Genomic DNA, 8,533 nt, shown 5'->3' on the forward strand with positions numbered 1-8,533 from the left:
GCGAAACTTGCAGAACTAGCACTCCTGAAAGAAAGGATATTGCGGAGACATGGCTTAGCCACAGCCTGGGGGATGTTTCAAGAATGAGATTTTTACTCTGCAGCGGAGTGTGCGCTGGGCAGATTAAAACTGTGTGCCCGACCGAGACTCGAACTCGGGACCATTGCCTTTCGCGGGAAAGTGCTCTACCAACTGAGCTACCGAAGCACGACTCACGCCCGGTACTCACTGCTTTACTTCTGCCAGTACCTCGTCTCCTACCTTCCAAACTTTACAGAAGCTCTCCTGCGAACCTTGCAGAACTAGCACTCCTGAAAGAAAGGATCTTGCGGAGACATGGCTTAGCCACAGCCTGGGGGATGTTTCGAGAATGAGATTTTCTTCTGTAAAGTTTGGAAGGTGGGAGACAAGGTACTGGCAGAAGTAAAGCTGTGAGTACCGGTCGTGAGTCGGGCTTCGGTAGCTCAGTTGGTAGAGCACTTGCCCGCGAAAGGCAAAGGTCCCGCGTTTGAGTCTCGGTCGGGCACACGGTTTTAATCTGCCAGGAAGTTTCATATCAGCGCACACTCCGCTGCAGAGTGGAAATCTCATTCTGGAAACATCCCCCAGGCTGTGGCTAAGCCATGTCTCCGCAATATACTTTCTTTCAGGAGTGCTAGTTGTGCAAGGTTCGCAGGAGAGCTTCTGTAAAGTTTGGAAGGTAGGAGACGAGGTACTGGCAGAAGTAAAGTTGTGAGTACCGGGCGAGAGTCGTGCTTCGGTAGCTCAGTTGGTAGAGCACTTGCCCGTGAAAGGCAAAGGTCCCGAGTTCGAGTCTCGGTCGGGCACACAGTTTTAATCCGCCAGAAGTTTCATATCAGCGCACACTCCGCTGCACCGAGCGAGGTGGCGCAGTGGTTAGCACACTGGACTCGCATTCGGGAGGACGACGGTTCAATCCCGTCTCCAGCCATCCTGATTTAGGATTTCCGTGATTTCCCTAAATCGTTTCAGGCAAATGCCGGGATGGTTCCTTTGAAAGGGCACGGCCGATTTCCTTCCCCATCCTTCCCTAACCCGAGCTTGCGCTCCGTCTCTAATGACCTCGTTGTCGACGGGACGTTAAACAACACTAACCCCAACACTCCGCTGCAGAGTGAAAATCTCAATCTGTACGAATAGCTCGACGACGTTTGCAACAGCATGTACTATCAGCTCGGAGACCATGTCTGCGGTTCCCCTTGACGTTGCATCACAGACAGGAGCACCTGCGATGGTGTATTCAACGACGAACCTGGGTACACCAATAGCAAAACGTCATTTTTTCGGATTAATCCAGGTTCTTTGTACAGCATCATGTTGGTCGTATCCGTGTTTGGCGACATCGCGGTGAACGCACAATGGAAGCGTGTGTGTATTCGTCATCACCATACTGGCGTAACAAACGGCGTGATGGTATGGGGTGCCATTGGTTACACGTCTCGGTCACCTCTAGTTCGGATTGACGGTACTCTGAAGAGTGAATGTCACATTTCAGATGTGTTACGACCCGTGGCTCTACCCTTCATTCGATCCCTGCGATACCCTACATTTCAGCAGGATAATGCACGACTGAATGTTGCAGGTTCTGTACGGGCCTTTCTGGATACAGAAAATGTTCGAATGCTGCCCTGGCCAGCACGTTCCCCAGTTGTCACCAACTGAAAACGTGTGGTCAATGGTGGCCGAGCAACTGGCTCGTCACAATACGCCAGTCACTACTCTTTATAAACTGTGGTATCGTGTTGAAGCTGCATGGGCAGCTGTGCCTGTACACGCCATCCAAGCTCTGTTTGACTGAATGCCCAGGCGTATCAAGGCCGTTATTACGGCGAGAGGTGGTTGCTGTGGGTACTGATTTCTCAGGGTCAATGTACCCAAATTGCGTGAAAAAGTATTCACATGTAAGTTCTAGTATAATATATTTGTCCAATGAATACCCGTTTTTCATCTGCATTTCTTGTTGTTGTAGCAATTTTAATGGCCAGTAGTGTAGTTTATCGCAGTCCTGACCGTAAGGCCTGGGGTGGGCCGTTGTGTGTTGCACTAATGCACTCACAGGGATTACGTCTACTCGTACACGAAAAAGACCATCACCTGTGTGCAGTTAGAATCTGCTTTCATCACTGAAGACCAAGGTTCGCCATTCCGTCTTCCAAGTGATCCTCTGCTGGAGGCAGTCGACCTGTGAACGTCGATGCTATGCTGTGAGTCGAAGACGGGCCAGAGGTTTGCTTACCCGTAGTTCCACTACAACAATTATTGCCAGATTATCTTCTTGTAATGGGTGCAACGAATTGCTGCCAAGTAAGACACTTTGATGAGGCTTAAAAATTGTTGTACCTTGGTACACTTTTCAGACTTTCACCTCCAGCCAGCCCCGTAATAAAGGTTTGAAACATTCCGATATTAGATTTTGAAATGATAGCCTCCACTTCATTTGTGTGATGCAGTCTTTTTTTGAAATTACAGAAATTACTCCTGAAAGGTACGACGCACAGCATGGTTATATACCCGGGAACAAATATTATACTCAGATTTAAAAGTATTACATTCAAGGAAATGTACTTGCTGTGTATAACAGTTTACTTGCTGCACTGTTACTCTACTACACACCATTAACCAGTATGTGAAGTCAAATTCGGCAGAAATAGTATCAGTAAGCAGTTCCCAGTTGAAGAAACTAACATAAATTTACATTTTCAAAATGAGAAAATTGTAAAGAAATAAAAAAACTTAGTTTATTCGAAAATGTCGCACGTTTCATCGTAACAGAGCTTCTTGAATTTGGGTTTACTAGATGGTGCATGACTGGCCAAGTATGGCTTAACCGTCCACACATTATGAACTCGTTTTAAAGATATGAAGTATTCCTTTCACCATAGAAGTCTCTGAGGAATTAATATATTCGAAATAGTTATCAAAGCTACCGTTTGGGCTGCGTATACAGCAGAGGCATTATTGACCCTTTTTACATGCGAGAAAGGATAGCTGGTAAACGTTACATTGCAATTTGAGGACAATTTGTGGCCACACAGCCAGCGTTGGAGGATAGACCAGGTACCGAGTGGTTCACACAGACCGCATCGCACTGAACACGTGTTTCGCTATCTTGACGATAAATTTGGGAACAGAGTCAGTGCGTTGGCTTATTACAAATTTACTACCTCAGGTATCGATTGACCTCCGTTTTCTGCCAACCGGAACCAATCCACAACGCTGGACGAGCTTGAATCGGCGTTCTGTGTGGGATCTTAACCAATTTCCGTTGTGACACTACAGAATGTGGCTGCAAATTTCATTGTTCGTTTACACCGTGTGCGTGTTGCGAGTGGCAGACATTTCGACAATATTGTGATGTGCCTGCAACGCAGGCTGATACTGTAGGATTCTCTGTTTGTTAGTCTTTTTAGAGATGGTTCTGGACTAGGCTTTTCGATAGAGGATGTCAAATTAAACGGCTTTCAGCCGTCAAATTTCAACTTAATTTATTTGGTAACCATTTTCAGAGTTTTACTACGCCATCTTCTGGCCCCCGACCGACGTGTAGGAAGAATCTGCCTCGGTTGTGATTAAAGCAGGGGTCAGCCATACTGGTATTAGTAGATATTTGTTACAGTGATCACTTCAACCACCATCTGCAGACCGTTAGATCTAAGAGTCGGCAGATGGTGGTTGAAGTGCTCACTGTAACAAATATCTACTAACACTAGTATGGCTGGCCCCTGTTTTGATGACAACCGTGGTAAATTCTTCCTACATGTCAAGTCGGAGGCCTGAAGATGGCGCAGTAAAACTCTGAAACAGGTTACGAAATAAATAAGGATGAAATTTGACGGCTGAAAACTGTTTTAATTTGACATCTTGTGATACTGTAGAAGGTGCACATCGCTCAGCGCCATCTGTTAGCAGTTTTCCGAACTTTTCCGATACTCCTGTATAACGTCTGTATAAAATTCTTACAGCTTTCGCAATAAACATACCTTTTACTATGCTCGTTAATTTTGGAGATATGTAATTCTGATATTGTGACTCCTTCCCTGGACATCCTATATATGCGACGCTATAAGGATGACGTATTTAATAACGTGAGCTTTTTCTGGTATTTCACAGTACACTTTCCAGGTATTTTTGCTACTGTTTAGTGGTGCCAACCTAATCCACTTACAGCGTGTCCCGTTAAAGACCAAAGTCGACCTAGAGCGCTGTTTTTCTTCTAGTTGCAAAGCAAATATTATTTAACAGGTAGTTTTATAAATACTGAAATTAGTGTAGAGCATCTTTTAGATGGAGGGTGATTGCAAAGCATGAAAAATAATTAGTGTTTCTTGCATTGACTTGAGAGGACTGTTGTGGGAAATTGCTTTTTCCTTTGCCACGTTGTTCCGTGTCAGACATCTGTTGAGCAGAGTCCATAGGAGCTGAATCCGCCTAACGTATAAAACGAACTATCTGGATAACAGTTCCCTAAAAGTCACAGTACTTGCACGTGATGACTAGCTGCAGAGACATACGTTGTAAGACAGAAATTGTTTGGAAAATGTAACCAGCAGCTTCGGCCCTGTTATCCAGTGAATAATTAGCGACTGAGTACCTAGAAAATTCACCACTATTATCTCTTTTAGCTAAGGAATGTGTACTAACAAGTACGTGCAGTACGATAAGATCGACCGTTCTGGCACTCGAAACAGAGTCAACTACTCCGATTTGCGTGATGAGAAAATCAATCGTTCACTACCCGTAGGAGATAAAGTGATAAATCGCTGGAGATTATAGTTGTTTTTTATCTGTAGGCTGCATTAATGAATAATTTCTGTCCATTCGTCCTATCGAGTACCTCAATTACTGTGAAATATGAGTTCAAAATTTGAGAAAGGATGAAATGGAACTTCCCTTATCAGAGTGAACAGAACTATTCCACATGGTTGTACTTAGCTCAACAGATTCACTCATCTACACACAGTACGTATTCTTGTCTGTGAAGTGCATGTCAGTCACTACGTGTAGCTGAGGAATGATAGCACGGTTCTTCCATTTCTCATTGTTCTTAAGTGATATAATTCATCTATTGGTACAAAGAAATCAATAAGCAAATCATAACGTACGATCCCTTCCTCACTGAAGACAATGAGTTACTATGAAGTCCTCCTGACCTAGAAGTTCCGCTAAAAGGTAAACTTGTTGTCTTCTCTGTTGCAGCTGTGTAATTGGCACGAAACGATGGGTGAGTTCGGTCTTCGTACTGTTCTTCATGAGTTGTATTGGGTATTTTCTTCACACACAGCCATTACGATTCACCACTGTCATCTGAATATTAATCGGATGAATGGGTATGTCAGACTCTATATTCCTCCACAACATTCTACTCATAGCTTGATGGCATACAGCATCTTTGGTTTCCGAATTCACTACTCTCACTCGTAATCAGATCAAACGCTTCAGGAATATTCACAAACCCACTCCTGCTGAGATATAGGCCAGTCTGCCCTTCCATTTCCGTTTCTCTGCGCGTTACGTAAAAAATAGAAACTATAGGCAGCGCTGTATGTGGTTACCATGCATGCACACACAACGCTCAGTAGTTCTTCGTAATCAGTAACTCACTTTTCCATCTGGCTCCATTTGGATCGCGTCACATGCATTAGTCACTCAGTCCTGTAACGTCTTCATATTGACGTTGGGTTAGGCCTACATCAATGCCTTTAAATGTCCCCATAGACATGAATCCAACGGATTCAGGTCCAATATATGGGAACGCCATGTTACTGGATCTTCTTGATCAAAACCATCTCCCACGAAACGTGGTGGTGATTTACTGTCGCACGATCCGTAGAAGATGGGCTGGTACCCCATCGCTCATAAAACACAATCATTGTCGTTCTGCAAGTGTTATGTTCTCCAACAGCGCTGGTAATTATCACAGTATAATTCATGCCTAAACATTGTTACTGAAGTAATCTTGATGCCTCACCTCCACGACTTCTTGAGGATTACACCTGCCCTTAAGCACGTATGGTCGTAATTCACTGTGTCATAATCGAATACCACTTATTATGCGTCACAGCTAAAACCGCCCATACCTCCAGAGGTATTGGTTTCCAGACATATTAATCTCGGAACTTGCAATCTAAGTTTGAGCACCACTACTTCCCGTAAGAATATGTGACACTTCTTTTTTAAACACCTTGTTTATCATCATGGCGAACAAAAATACAGACCTCTTTTAAAACATTTGAGCTCAAATTGTTTAGAGGATTCGTACAAATAAGCTGCAGCCAGTTTTAATTTCCATCACATGCAGAACAGCACTACGAAAGAAGTCAACAGAAATTATCATGTAGGCTATGGACCAGCTACTAAAGCACTGTGGTCAACAGGAAATATTTAAATTGGGCCAAACATTTATTCAAAGAAAGTTAATATTACCAGTGTTGTTGAGGTTCCGCTAAAACTTTACAATGCAGCAGTGATCACTAATTATTACTACAATGGAGACGCTCACTGATAGGCAGTTCACATTTTGCCGAAAAAGAAATTTTGATCGTCTGAACTTGGGAGGTCAAGATAGGTGGATACGCTGATCCCTCCGTCTTATGAGTGCCTTCAATATATTTGGAGGCCCATTAGAGATTACTTCGCTTTATAAAGCCTTCTTTACTTCTTTTCCCCAAAACTAAAAAAAAATGGCTCTGAGCACTATGGGACTTAACTTCTGAGGTCATCAGTCCACTAGAACTTAGAACTACTTAATCCGAACTAACCTGAGGACATCACACACATCCATGCCCGAGGCAGGATTCGAACCTGCGACCGCAGCGGTCGCGCAGTTCCAGACTGTAGCGCCTAGAACCGCTCAGCCATCCCGGCTGGCCCCAAAACTCACCTATGGTAGGCAAAAAAAACATTGTATTATATTGTATGAAATGCGTCAGAAAGGTGAATGGCAGCATAGCTACCCTGCGGGGCTCCTCTGGCTGAGTTTACAGCTCAAGAGTCCAAAAAAATGGAGGTTGAGTGGTGATTTGGGCAGTCGAACAGCTGAATTCCACGAGCCACACGGATAATCTGGTAGGTCGCAATACTCCCAAAGATTACGTGACCATTTTGGCTGATCAGGTCAATACGATGGTACAATCTTTGTTGCCACTAGTGATACTGCCTTCCTGGACGACAATATCCCGGTTAACACACCTCGCATCGTTGAGGACTGGTTCTGCCTGTACGAGTATGAACTGTCGAATCTGCCCTGGCCACCACAGTCCCTGATCTTAATATTGATGAGTCTTTGTGATCTGCCATGGAGAGAAGGGTGCGTATTCAGTATCCAGCTTCATCATGGTTACCTGACTTAACTGTCGTCCAAGATTCCCTTGAAAACCATACAAGACTTTATTGCGAGAAAACTGGAAACGGTTTCAAAAAAGAACTATTTTCCTAATCGTGTTAAGCGTTGTTTTGTTGTGTTCTTTGGTATTTCCATATTTTTATCCACCCTTGTACCCCGCACATCATTAAAAGGGCGCGGGGTCTTCCATGGAAAAGAATATAATACATGATTCTCTTCAGAGGAGTGGCCATTGGGAAATGATGAATCCAAGGCTTTAGCTACCAAGTGACAGTTACAGCTTCTTAAGCTACTAATAGTATTAATTTTAGCAATTTTGTTTCCGCAAGAAAGATCCGATAAATATGGAATAAGATACGAAATCTCTGTTTCTCAATTAAGCTAAGTGCTAGAAGAATTTTAATTACAGCTTGAAGTTCTATTACCATTCACCACGTTTTTATTCTACACTGGCGGCCGGAGTGGCCGAGCGGTTAAAGCCGCTACAGTCTGGAACCGCACGACCGACGCGGCCGCAGGTTCGAATCCTGCCTCGGGCATGGATGTGTGTGATGTCGTTAGGTTAGTTAGGTTTAAGTAGTTCTAAGTTCTAGGGGACTTATGACCACAGCAGTTGAGTCCCATAGTGCTCAGAGCTATTTTATTCTACACAGCACTGTTTACACTCGTAACTGAATTAGTGACAGCAACAGCGGGTAGTACGCGTTGTCTGCCTGATGAAGGTGGCGACAAGTTGCCTTTTGTTAAGATCTTTCTGAGACCTAAAATATTCTCTTTAGGAATAAACACGGATTCTCCAAAGTGTTATCGTGAGAAGCTCTGCAGGAGCTGTTCATTCACGATATATGAAAGCACCAGATTCCGGCGCCCATGTCTGTAGCGTATGTTTGTTGAGTGAACATCTGTAGCAGGGCCATCTTTCGTCTCTCCTCGTGAGAGTCAGAATTCAGACAGAGTATCAAAAGATGGGAGGATTAATCTTTAGAGATGTATGGACTTCCACCGCTCCCTAGCTGATAACTCATGTACTGATCTTCTGCAGGTGTCGGACTTCGTTCCTTACAACAGGTGTTTCGTAACTTACGACAACATTGATCAACAAAGAGATGCAGCAGGGAAGCTACAGAGCAATGAAAGTGGGCTAGTCTGAAAAATCATATGTTTAGAAAT

At 43.9% G+C, this 8,533-nt stretch overlaps 1 non-coding gene across 1 annotated transcript; it reads left to right on the forward strand.

The window, feature by feature from the left end:
• Window positions 1-753: 753 nt before the first annotated feature.
• Trnas-uga lies at window positions 754-828 on the forward strand. Its single transcript has one exon. It is a non-coding gene; the product is annotated as a tRNA-Ser (tRNA).
• Window positions 829-8,533: the final 7,705 nt, after the last annotated feature.

This window comes from Schistocerca americana, chromosome 4 (genome assembly GCF_021461395.2).
Source record: "Schistocerca americana isolate TAMUIC-IGC-003095 chromosome 4, iqSchAmer2.1, whole genome shotgun sequence".
In the NCBI taxonomy this organism is placed as follows: domain Eukaryota; kingdom Metazoa; phylum Arthropoda; class Insecta; order Orthoptera; family Acrididae; genus Schistocerca; species Schistocerca americana.